The sequence below is a fragment of the Bos mutus genome, chromosome 16 (assembly GCF_027580195.1).
Source record: "Bos mutus isolate GX-2022 chromosome 16, NWIPB_WYAK_1.1, whole genome shotgun sequence".
Taxonomy (NCBI): domain Eukaryota; kingdom Metazoa; phylum Chordata; class Mammalia; order Artiodactyla; family Bovidae; genus Bos; species Bos mutus.
Window position 1 is genome coordinate 20,446,253 of NC_091632.1, and position 10,677 is coordinate 20,456,929.

The following is a 10,677-nucleotide window of genomic DNA, read 5'->3' on the forward strand; positions in this document are numbered from 1 at the left end:
TCTGATAAAACCACCTTCCCTTGACTTCCCCTCTGCTGGAGGAAGCAAACCCAGTCTGGGGGCTGGATGCTGAGTCTGTGGGGCGGAGAACCCAAGCCACTGCTGCCTCGCGTCTTCCTCCCCAATAGTGGGAGGAAAAAAAAAAAAAGAGAAAGAGTGAGAAGAGCTTTTATAACATTCTCACGGCAGCATTTGATTCAGGGAGAAGCCTAATAACACCAAACCGCTGCTCAGACCCTGCATAGTCGGAGGAACAGCTCCCAGGAACACACGAGAGGTGGCGCTGCAGAGAGGCTGGCTGGGGCACCAGCCCACCCAGGGAAAGACTGGATCCTTGGAGTTGAGGCTCCCAAGGCCCTTATGGACATCCAGTGGGTAAAAGAGATCCCAGAAGGCCTAATGGACCCATGCAGTGGGCTGCGCAGTCTCCCAGGCCGCTTTCTAGGGGAAAAGCAGCTTCGCCAAGTGCTGTGACATCTCTATCTTGATGAAGACCCCAAGGAGGCATTTGCGAGCAAGATCTACCTAAGTCGCTGCAGCTCAGGCCGCACCAGAGGGTGACGATGACCTGGGAGAGGTCTATTCACTGCCCCTTTGCCTGCCAGCATCTAGTCTGAGGCTTCCACAGCTTTTTTGAGGATGTGAACTTCATGTTGGTCATGTTGGGGCTCTGCTGCTGGAGATCTGTCTTGGAACTACATCAGTGGAGGAAATCCATAAGCCAGGACGAGACCCGCTGCTACCTGAGGCAGATAGTCCTTGAAAGTGCAAGTGAAAGTGAAGTCGCTCAGTTGTGTCCAACTCTTTGTGACCCCATGGACTGTAGCCTACAACACTCCTCTGTCCATAGGATTTTCCAGGCAAGAGTACTGGAGTGGGTTGCCATTTTCTTCTCCAGAGGATCTTCCCAACCCAGGGATCGAACCTGGGTCTCCCACATTGTAGCCAGATGCTTTACCATCTGAGACACCAGGGAAGTCGATGCAGTCAAGATAGTCCTTGACTGCACCCAAACCAGGTTGTTCACCAGGATCTCAAGCTGGGTAGAGTCTTCCTGAATGAGGATCTGGAGGTGAAAATAGGAGATTTGGACTGGCAACCAAAGATGAATATGTTGGGGAGCAGAAGAGCCTATCTAAATACCTAGTGCTTCCCTAGTAGCTCAGTGGTAAAGAATTTGCCTCCCAATGCAGGAGACCTGAGTTTGATCCCTGGGTTGGGCAGATCCCCTGGAGAAGGAAATGGCAACCCACTCCAGTATTCTTCCCTGGGAAATCCCATGGATGGAGAAGGCAAAGAGTCGGATGCTACTTAGCGACTAAACAACAACAGATTCCTGAGGTGTAAGCAAGAAAAGGCAGCATTTCCAGGTGGTCGTGGGGTCCACTGGGTACGTCATGTTAGTAAGGGCAGCTCACCTTTGAGATCTCTTGCCTAAAACTTACTGACTTCTGGATCAAGAAGAATGAATGCACTGTTCCCAAGCACATAACTGCCTCTTCCAGAAGATGCTGTAGGCAGACGCCACTGGTCACCTGACTGTTCATGAGCAGCTCAAGACCAGTTTTTCTGGCTACGTCCCAGCCGATCCCCCATTACCTGCCCCCACTATTCCATGAAGATTTTCAATCGCTCCCAGCAGACTAGACCCTGGGAACAGGAAGCCTCTCACAGTCCTCAATAAAGGCCCGGAGAACCCTGTGCCTAAGGCTTTCTGGGAAAAAGAGGAACCAATGGTCCAGGAGATCAGAGAAGCGGTCAAGTGCCACCTTGGTGACATGTTGTATTGACCGTGTAGCGTGAATGCCTCCAAGCCCTCTGAGAAGGAACTGGTCAGGCAGGAGGAGGCTGAGGATTCTGCCAGCATCACCATCTTCTGAGTCAGCAAAGTGGGGAGACTACTTGGACAAGTGCAGCCTTGGGAATCAGCCGTGTGACCGAGTGTGGGGGTGTTCTCCAATGACTGGACTCATCTCGTCCCCTAGCCTGTTGGTGTCTGTCTGCAGTAAACAGTGTGTGATGGTGCAGTGCTCCACCTCACCGCTGAGTTCCCATCCCAACTCCTCCATGAAGATCACGCTCCACGTATTTCCAAAACTCCATGAGTGGACTCTTGCTGAAGGTGGGCACCCGTGGGAAGGTGTTGGACTAGTCTAGCTACCTGCGTACCTGATTTTGCATACACAGCACCATCATCCTGCACTCAGTAATGGCTGGGTGCAAATTGGCATCTCCCAGGACCATAGCAAACTCACCCCGTGTCCAGCGTGGCAGCTGTCACTACAGCAACTAGAAGCTGGGTTTCCCAAGAACTGTCCGAACCTCCTGGAGTAGTGCAGCTGCTCCAAGGGTCTGACCGGTCGGCTCCACCATGTCCTTCCGTGGTGAACAAGCTGCTGAGCTCTGGCTTGGCCTCTAACCACCTCAGGACCTCCTCACAGCTCCTCCCCTGGGACTTGTGCCCCTCCTCGCCCTCACCTGCACCTTGGGCCCCTATGGATTAGCTCCCATTGTGCTGGTTTTGTGTGTGTGTGTGTGTGTGTGTGTGTGTGTGTGTGTGTGTGTGAGATATTCCCCCAATCCCCAAACCTGGCAGCTAAAAAGAGAGTATGTCGTCATTACAAGTGGGGTTTGCTATATACATTATTTTCGTACATGTTGAGTTGTAGGTTCTACGGCCATATGAATTGTACGGAATACTGCTATAGAATTCAGGACTGTTTTTCTTTGGCTTTATACATGTTAAACACGTGTGAATCTTTCCAAAAAGCTATGGGGAGTGCTGATTGGCTACTAGTTTTCACGTGCTGATGGCTCAGCCAATCGGCAGCAAGGATTGATTACTCCTGCGGTGCCCCGTGGAAGTGGCTGTGTGGGTAGATGGGAGGTCTACCTTCGCTGGGTCTTAGCCCAGTATGTCAAGTAACAGTGGTAAGCAAATTCAGTGACAACACATTATTAATAAGTTCTTAAAGTGCCTTTCATAAAAGGCACTCCGTCTGCTGAGAGCAGCAGGGCCCCCTGTGCTGGTAGGGCCCGGAGAATGCTGGGCCGACCCTGTCATGAGGACAGGTCTCTCAGGACTGGTCTTGGGGGAAGATTATGGAACTTGTGCGACCTCCTTTGAATGATACGCTGACTCCAGATTATCTAGCTGGCATGCAGAAAAGCTGGGAAGGTAAGTGGAAAGCTTGGGAAAGCAGAGAGGGGGAAAGAGAGACAGGGCGAGAGAGGGAGGGAGAGAGAAGAAAGGAGGAAGGAGAAAAGAAAAGAAAGGAACCCGCAGGGGTAGGTGCTGTGCAGGAAGGGCTGCCTGGGGTCCTGTCCACGTGCTCACAGCAGCCTATGTTCAGTATGAGGAGTACTTGGTGGGTTTGGTTGAGGAGGGACACATTTAGGGGAGCTGTTTCAACTGGAGGAAGGGAAGATGAAAAGGAAAGAAGGATGGGAATACTGGAGGGAAGCTGGAGAAGGTGAGTCAGTGGTGGCCCAGGCGAAGAATGTGATCAAGCAGAGACGACGTGGTGTGCTGAGCCAAGGCACACATGTGAGTGGCACTAAGGCTGAGTGGTTACAGGCTAGGCCTCTGAGTCAGATGACCTGATCCTGCTTCTACCATGTATGCAGTGTGACCTTGGGCAAGTTACTCAATCTCTCTGCAGCTCAGTTTCCCCAACTATAAAGCTTCATAGGGGTTATCTGAAGGATTATGTGAGGGAACATTTAGTCTCTGTTTGGTATGTGGCAGTGACTGTTATGAGGATGGATCAGTTGGGGACCAGTGGATGGCCTGGATGTCACACTGTCCCCCAGTGACGTGGACTCTGCCAGTGTTTGGTAGGCTGGGCTTCTGCTAAGAAGTCCATTTCACCTGGGACCTGAGGATGGGAATCAGCTCTGACCATGACCAAGTTTCAGTGTGTGAAGAGACTTCAGTTTACCCGGGTCTTCCTACTTAATACCAATGACCCTGTTTACTTATAGTTTAGAAAATCCTCAAGCTTTTCCCTTCCAGTTTTGTGTGGGGGAGGAGGGATGGGAATGAGGAGATGTTTGTGGCCCCTGGCAGGAGTCAGAGGGGGCCCCGGGGCACCAGAATTCCACTGAGTCCCTAGGAGCACAAATCCTGAAGATTATGTCAAGGATAAAAGAGGATTTAGGGTGACGATTTAAACCTTCCTTTCTCCTTTTTCAGGCAAGGGCCTGGGAAGAGGGGGTGGGAGCTGAAGACAGAGCCTTGTTGGTGACTTGAATTTTCACATGTAGAATGATGGAGCTTCGGAAGGGAGTTCCTGCTCTGCGTGGCCTGCCCATCCCACGCCATCTAACCTGATCTTTAAATCGGCAACTCCATTTGTATTCCAGTCTGACCATGGGAGACTCATATCCCTGTGGGCCCCAGCCTTGGTTTGTAGCTGACGAGAAGTGTTCAGGCGAGGCTTCAGCCAACACAAAAGGACTGTGGGGAAACCAGCCAGCCCCAGGCTCACCCCACAGCTGGGGCCCTGGGAAGCAGGGAGGAGGCAGACCAGTCTTTACAACTGCTTTTTATAGGATACTGTCTGTGTTGGTTATATTCAAGGCTCTCAGTCCCAGATAGGAGAGCAAACCATGAGAACCCAGTGTCAGGTCAGCGACCAAGTGCCGAGCATACCAATGACCGCAGCTCCGGGAACAATTGGAGCAAGTGCTTGAAATTCCAGCCGTGAGCCTGGCTGCCCCATGTGAGGGGATGCTTATGTCTCGGGTAACATCCCAGCTGGCAATTCCCAAACTCACCAGGGGTTCAACCACGGCAGCCCCAATTATAACCATTATAAACCCCTCCCGCCCCCACACTTCGGCTCTGCCCCACACAAGGTCCTGTTCTGTGTGTTCAGTTGAGAGATGCTGCAGAGAAGATGAGCAGCCACTGCTCCCAGCCCCCTTGCAAAGGGGACCCAGTTCTCCTGGGGGTGGGAGCTGCCTTCCCTGAGGTTTGTCAATTTGAAGGGAAGGGGCTCCTTCCTGAGATGCTGTGTATTAGCCTGAATGTATCTCCCAGAACCAGAGGCATCCTGAGAGCTGAGGAGCAGTGGGGTGAGGAACACCACTAGCCGGAGTAAGCTTAGGCTTCAGCTTGAGGTCAGCGATAACCTGGGGTCAGTGATGAGGGGTAAGTCTCCCGTTCAGGATGGCGGAGTTCACGAAATTCTCTTCCTTCAGAATGGCTTAAGCAAAATCCTGCCTGGACACCCGATGAACCCTTGAGGCCTTTCCCTAGCCTGAGCTCTTCATCTTCTGGGGGTTGATTCATTCTCTTGTCCAGCACCAAGAGGGACTCACCTTCATGTGTCACCCAGAGTCCTCCTCATTCCTCACCTTTCCCGGTTCATTCTCATCATCATGATTGGTAGCAGAGTTGGGTGTTTCCTTTTCCAGGCTCTTACAGCCCCTTGGAGTGTGTGGACGGCCCAGCACGCACTACTATTCCATAGCTCCCTGGAGCCAGGGTTCATTCTGTCCATCTTTGTTTGCTGGTGACCATCTCAGTGGCATACTGGGTGCACAAGTGGCCTGGGGACCCTCCCTGTGCCTCACAGTGGCCTGGGGAGATACCTAAAAATACCCAGCCCTGCTTCTGGAGGTCCTGACTTGAGTGACCTGAGGTCTGGACATTGGTTGTGGTCTGAAAACCTCCCCAGGTGACCTAACCTGTAGCCATGGTTGAGAACCATTCCCCCAGAGTAGACCGTTAATGAAAGCTTGTCTTAGGATGAACCAATGAGCTTTGTCCAAGTGACATCTTCTCTTTTATTGTGTGTGTGTATGTGTGTGATTCTCAAGCCCTACTCACCCCTAGCATTTATTCACTGTTAACGCCATAAGTTTGAGCCATACAACTCTTGGGACTGGTGTTTATACACTCTTGTGTGTAGAATGCATGGCCAGTGGTAAGCTGCTATACAGCACAGGAAGCTCAGCTCAGGGCTCTGTGATGACCTAGAGGTGGTGGGAGGGAAGCTCAAGAGGGAGGGGATATGTTTCTACATAAGCTGATTCACTTCATTGTAGAGCAGAAACTAACACAACATTGTGAAGCAACTGTGCTCCAATTAAGAAAAAAGTTCTGGAAGGAGAGCTACTGGCAGGCATTTCAACTCTGATGTTTAAAACAGCATTGAACGCTCACTAAGTCTTAGGAAGTTCCTTCTCTAGCAAGCAGAATTCTCTTTCATTCTCCAGCATCACTCCACATCTGCCAAGCCTCTTCCTCAATGTTTCCTTGACGGGAGACCATGTTTCTGAGCCTTGAGGGAAGTAGTGGTGGGCAGGTCTGAGGGGCCGCGTGTGAGCCCGCAGGTGGGTTCAGCAGCCTGCAGGGACATGCATGTGGACAGGGTGTGTTATGCCAAATGGGAACACACATGAGGTGATTGAGTTTCATTCACAGCAAAAATGAGAGAAGTCAGATCACAAAACATTTGCTGAAATACCATAGGATATTGCTTACATGTGGCATCTAAAACACCACCCAAATGACCCTATCTATGCAAGAGAATCAGACTCACAGACTCAGAGAATGGACTTGTGTTTGTTGGTGGGGGGTGGGGGAGGGAAGGATTGGGCATTTGGGATTAGCAGATGCAAACTATTACATACAGGATGGATAAACAATAAAGTGCTACTGCATATAACAGGGAACTAAATTCAGTATCCTGTGATAAGCCCTGATGGAAAATAATATGAAAAAGAATGCATATACATATAATTGAATCATTTTGCTGTAACAGCAGATATTAGCACAACCTTCACTAAATTAAAAAAAGAGTTTGCTGAGTCTAGTTCTACGTGCAGCTCACTGCTAGGGGCTGTGGGACTTCAGGGTACCTGCCCTCTGTGTGGGAAAACTAGAGAAGAGAACCTCAAAATATGAGATGAAGCACAGATTTCCAAAGCTCCCAGAGCTCCAAAAGGAGTGGTGTCCATTCCCTGTTAGAGCTTCGGTGTCTCAGCTGTGGCTGACGACAGCCTCTGAGCCTAAATCAGCTGCAGCGGGTCCCTGGCACGAGGTCTCTTTTTGAACATACAAAAAGAGCATAGGGAATATATTCCAAATTCACAGGTACTGTATTTCCCATATTTGCTCCAGTTACTTAAAAAAATATTTTTTACTATGTGTCGGATCTTGGTTGCAGCATGCGGGCTCTCTAGTTGTGGGGCGCAGGCTTAGTTGCTCTGCAGAGGCAACGTGGGATCTTAGTTCCCTGACCAGGGATTGAACCACATCCCCCTGCATTGAACGTGTGAGTCTGCCAGGGATGTCCTTGCTCCAGTTAATTTTTTAAAACACTGAAACATTGTTAACTCACCCCTGTGCCATTTCCCCTTCCCCCCTCCTTATTTTTTTTTTTAAGAATGAGCTTCTATAATTTACATCTTATGTATGCCTAATCATTTTTTAAAATTCATTTTTATTTATTTGGCTGTGTGGGGTCTTAGTTGTGGCATGCAAATTCTTAGTTACAGCAGGTGGAATCTAGTGCCCTGACCAGAACTGAACCTGGGGTGCCTTGCATTGGGAATGCAGAGTCTCAGCCACCGGACCACCAGGGAAGTCCCCCTCCCTCCTTTCTTGAAATTGGTATTTGTCTTTCCCATGTATGTTTCCCTATGCATATTACTATACACATGGGCGTCCACCCACAGTATATGATATGGTGTTACCAGCTTTCAAACTTTATATAAATGGCATCACACTGCATCCTCTCTATGATGTTTGCTCACTTCCCTGTTTTTGAGGTTTATCCATGCTGACCCAGGATTAATGAAACTACTATTTATTCATCCATTCTCTTTTTCATGGGCTTTAAGAGTGCATTCCATTTTTCCCGGTTAGAGACAATGCCACAACCTTCTTTGTAACATGTATTTTGGCACACATATCCATTTCTTTCTTCTTCCCTGCCTTCCTTCCTTCCCTTCTTTTGAAGTATAGTTGATTCACAATATTATATTAGTTTCAGGTGTACAGCATAGTGATTCAGTAGTTTTACAGATTACACTCCATCATAGCTTATCACAAGATAATGGGCATAATTCCCCATGCTGCACACTGGCTTCTTGTTGCTTATTTCACGCCTCTCCTTGCACATAGATGCTTCACTGTCTCCTTAAATGCTGCCTCCATGACCATCACAGCTTTCAGACCTGCGAGCAGCCTGCACAGGGCTCTGCCATGGGCTCAACCTTCTTTAGTACCGGCAACTTGGCCCTTAGTGAGACTCTGAACTTGACCTGGTTTCTGGGCTCCACCTTGCACTTGGAGACCTAGTCTGACACGGGAACTCTCTGTGCCTCAAGCCTCTCAGGGCTTCTGCCCCCCACCCCCACCTGGCCCCTGCTGAAAGGGACGTTCTTTGGCAGGAAAGCTTGGCATATCTTGGGTCCTAAGATGAGATCTCATACACGTGGTCAGTTTTAACTGGACCTCAAAAGAAGTGCAATATTCTGTAATAAGAAAAGGGAGCATCTAACTGAGGGCGATCGGGAGCAGGAGAAGGAAAATGAACATGGCAGAGTGGTACAGGGTGTGCGCGCACGTGTGCTGTCACTTCAGTCGTGTCCGACTCTTTGCGACCCCGTGGACTGTAGCCCTCCAGGCTCCTCCGTCCATGGTATTCTCAAGGCAAGAATACTGGAGTGGGTTGTTGTGTCCTCCTCCGGGGGATCTTCCTGACCCAGGGATCGAACCTGCATCTCTTATGTCTCCTGTGTTGGCAGGCAGGTTCTTTACCACTAGCGCCCCCTGGGAAGTATAGGGTGAGGACTGGGCTAAGAGCAGTGGCTGATGGAAGCTGGGTTCTGTCAGAGAGTGGGTAACATGACATGAATCTAGAAAGTTAAAGCTTCATGCTCCCCACCAGATGACTTTGAGCTTTTGGGATGGGAAGGGTGAGTGGGCAGTGGCAGGTGATTGTGGCCAGGAGACCATGTCATGAGGAAAAACATTATCCCGTAGGGCCATCCCCGGGCCAGGCTTGAGTGTGCGCAGTGCTCACAGCTGGGGCTTGTGGTCTCATTTCCCTCCAATTTGCTGAGCGCTGAGGCACTATCAAATCAGTCTTCCTCTCCCCTCCATCACTCACGTGGGACTTCCGCCACTCTTGCTTCCAAGCAGGTGAACTCCAGGCAAACCATGCACAGGCTTCAGTCCAGCTGTGACCGGTGGGCTAGACCCTGATGTCACCTACAAGAGCTTGGGAGAGCAAACGCGAGGGGTGGTCCGGCATCTTCTCTGCAGCTTGATGCCTCTGTGGTGTGAGCTTATTGGAAGCTCCCAAAGTTCCCTATCAGGGGTACCGGGAACCAGCAGGTGTATGTGTGTGGGGTGCAGTGGGGATGGGGATGAGGTTAGGAAGCCCCTCAAGCTTGGAAAAGACCTTGATGCTGGGAAAGATTGAGGGAAGGAGGAGAAGGGGGGGTGACAGGATGAGATGGTTGAGATGGGAGAGACAGGCTGATTGTTTTTGAAAGAACAAGCTTGGGTCCCAGGTTTACTCTGGGCAGAAGCTTGGGCTTTTGTGGTGGTTGACAGCCCGTAAAACTCAGCAGTGAATTTGAGCTCCCAGACCCACTTGCGGTCAGGAGAAAGTCAGGTATGGTTATCAACTCCTTCCCCTTGGCTGGCAGACCCCCGCTCGCTCTCCTTTCACCATTCCTGCCCTTATTCTCACCACCAAACCATCAGGAAATCGTGGAGAAAATCTGTTCTCTAGAGCCAGGGAGAAGCATGGAGAGAGGCTGGCAGGGCTGGCTGACCAGATCAGTGCTTGTCAGGGGTGAACAGGCTGATGCCACAGGGAAGACAGAGCCAAGAAAAACTGTTTGTGGCTTCACACTTGGAGATTGTGTGTACGTGTGCATTTCTCTCTGGTAGATCCTGGAATGTGAGCGTATGGGAGAGTCGATTGTTTTCAGCCTCCAGAATGTGCTAGATAGCCATGGAGTTTGAGAGTGGGCCAGAGAGAGACTCACACCTCATGAGGTACATACCTCATGTTCACAGTGTTCCTTAAATCTTCCCGTCTCTGTTCCTCTTCTTGGGAGACCCCAGAGCCTGGCATACATTGTGTAAGTGGCAGATGTCAGCTGAATGAGTGCCTTCAGAAACTGAGTGGTTGTTTACTAAGCATTTACTATGCGATCTCCTCAGATCAAACCTATGAGAAAAGTGTAAGGTAAGTAGGTTCAGGAAGGTTAAGTAACTTGTCCAAGGGCTCACATCTAGGAGTGTGTGTGTGTGTGTGTGTGTGTGTGTGTGTGTGGTGGAGGGGGAGGGACACACAAGAGATTTGAAAGGCTCATGGCATCATTTTTTATCATTGTTCATTTTTGCAGCTTCATCATATCTATGATGTTCTGAATTTGCAGAAGCTGAGGGGACAGTGAAGCTCTGAATCTGCAGAAGCTGACTGTCCCTGAAAGCTGAAAGTGATGGAAACAAGGTTGGGGGCTTTCCATGTGGGTGCTTGGCGTGGCACATTCCCTGTAAAAACAGAAGAACCTGAACTTCTGTGCATACAATAGGGAAGAAGACAAAAGAGCAGAGGGACAGGAAGACCCCAAGCTCTTTTGCAGACCATGTCCCTGAGATCCAGGAAAACAGAAAGGCACAGAAAAGAACCGAGTCAGGTC

At 50.0% G+C, this 10,677-nt stretch overlaps 2 pseudogenes; both read left to right on the forward strand.

The window, feature by feature from the left end:
• Nucleotides 1–225: 225 nt before the first annotated feature.
• Nucleotides 226–2,128, forward strand: LOC138991179 (serine/threonine-protein kinase PLK1-like; annotated as a pseudogene).
• Nucleotides 1,284–2,334, forward strand: LOC102275117 (serine/threonine-protein kinase PLK1 pseudogene; annotated as a pseudogene).
• The last annotated feature ends 8,343 nt before the right edge of the window (nt 2,335–10,677 follow it).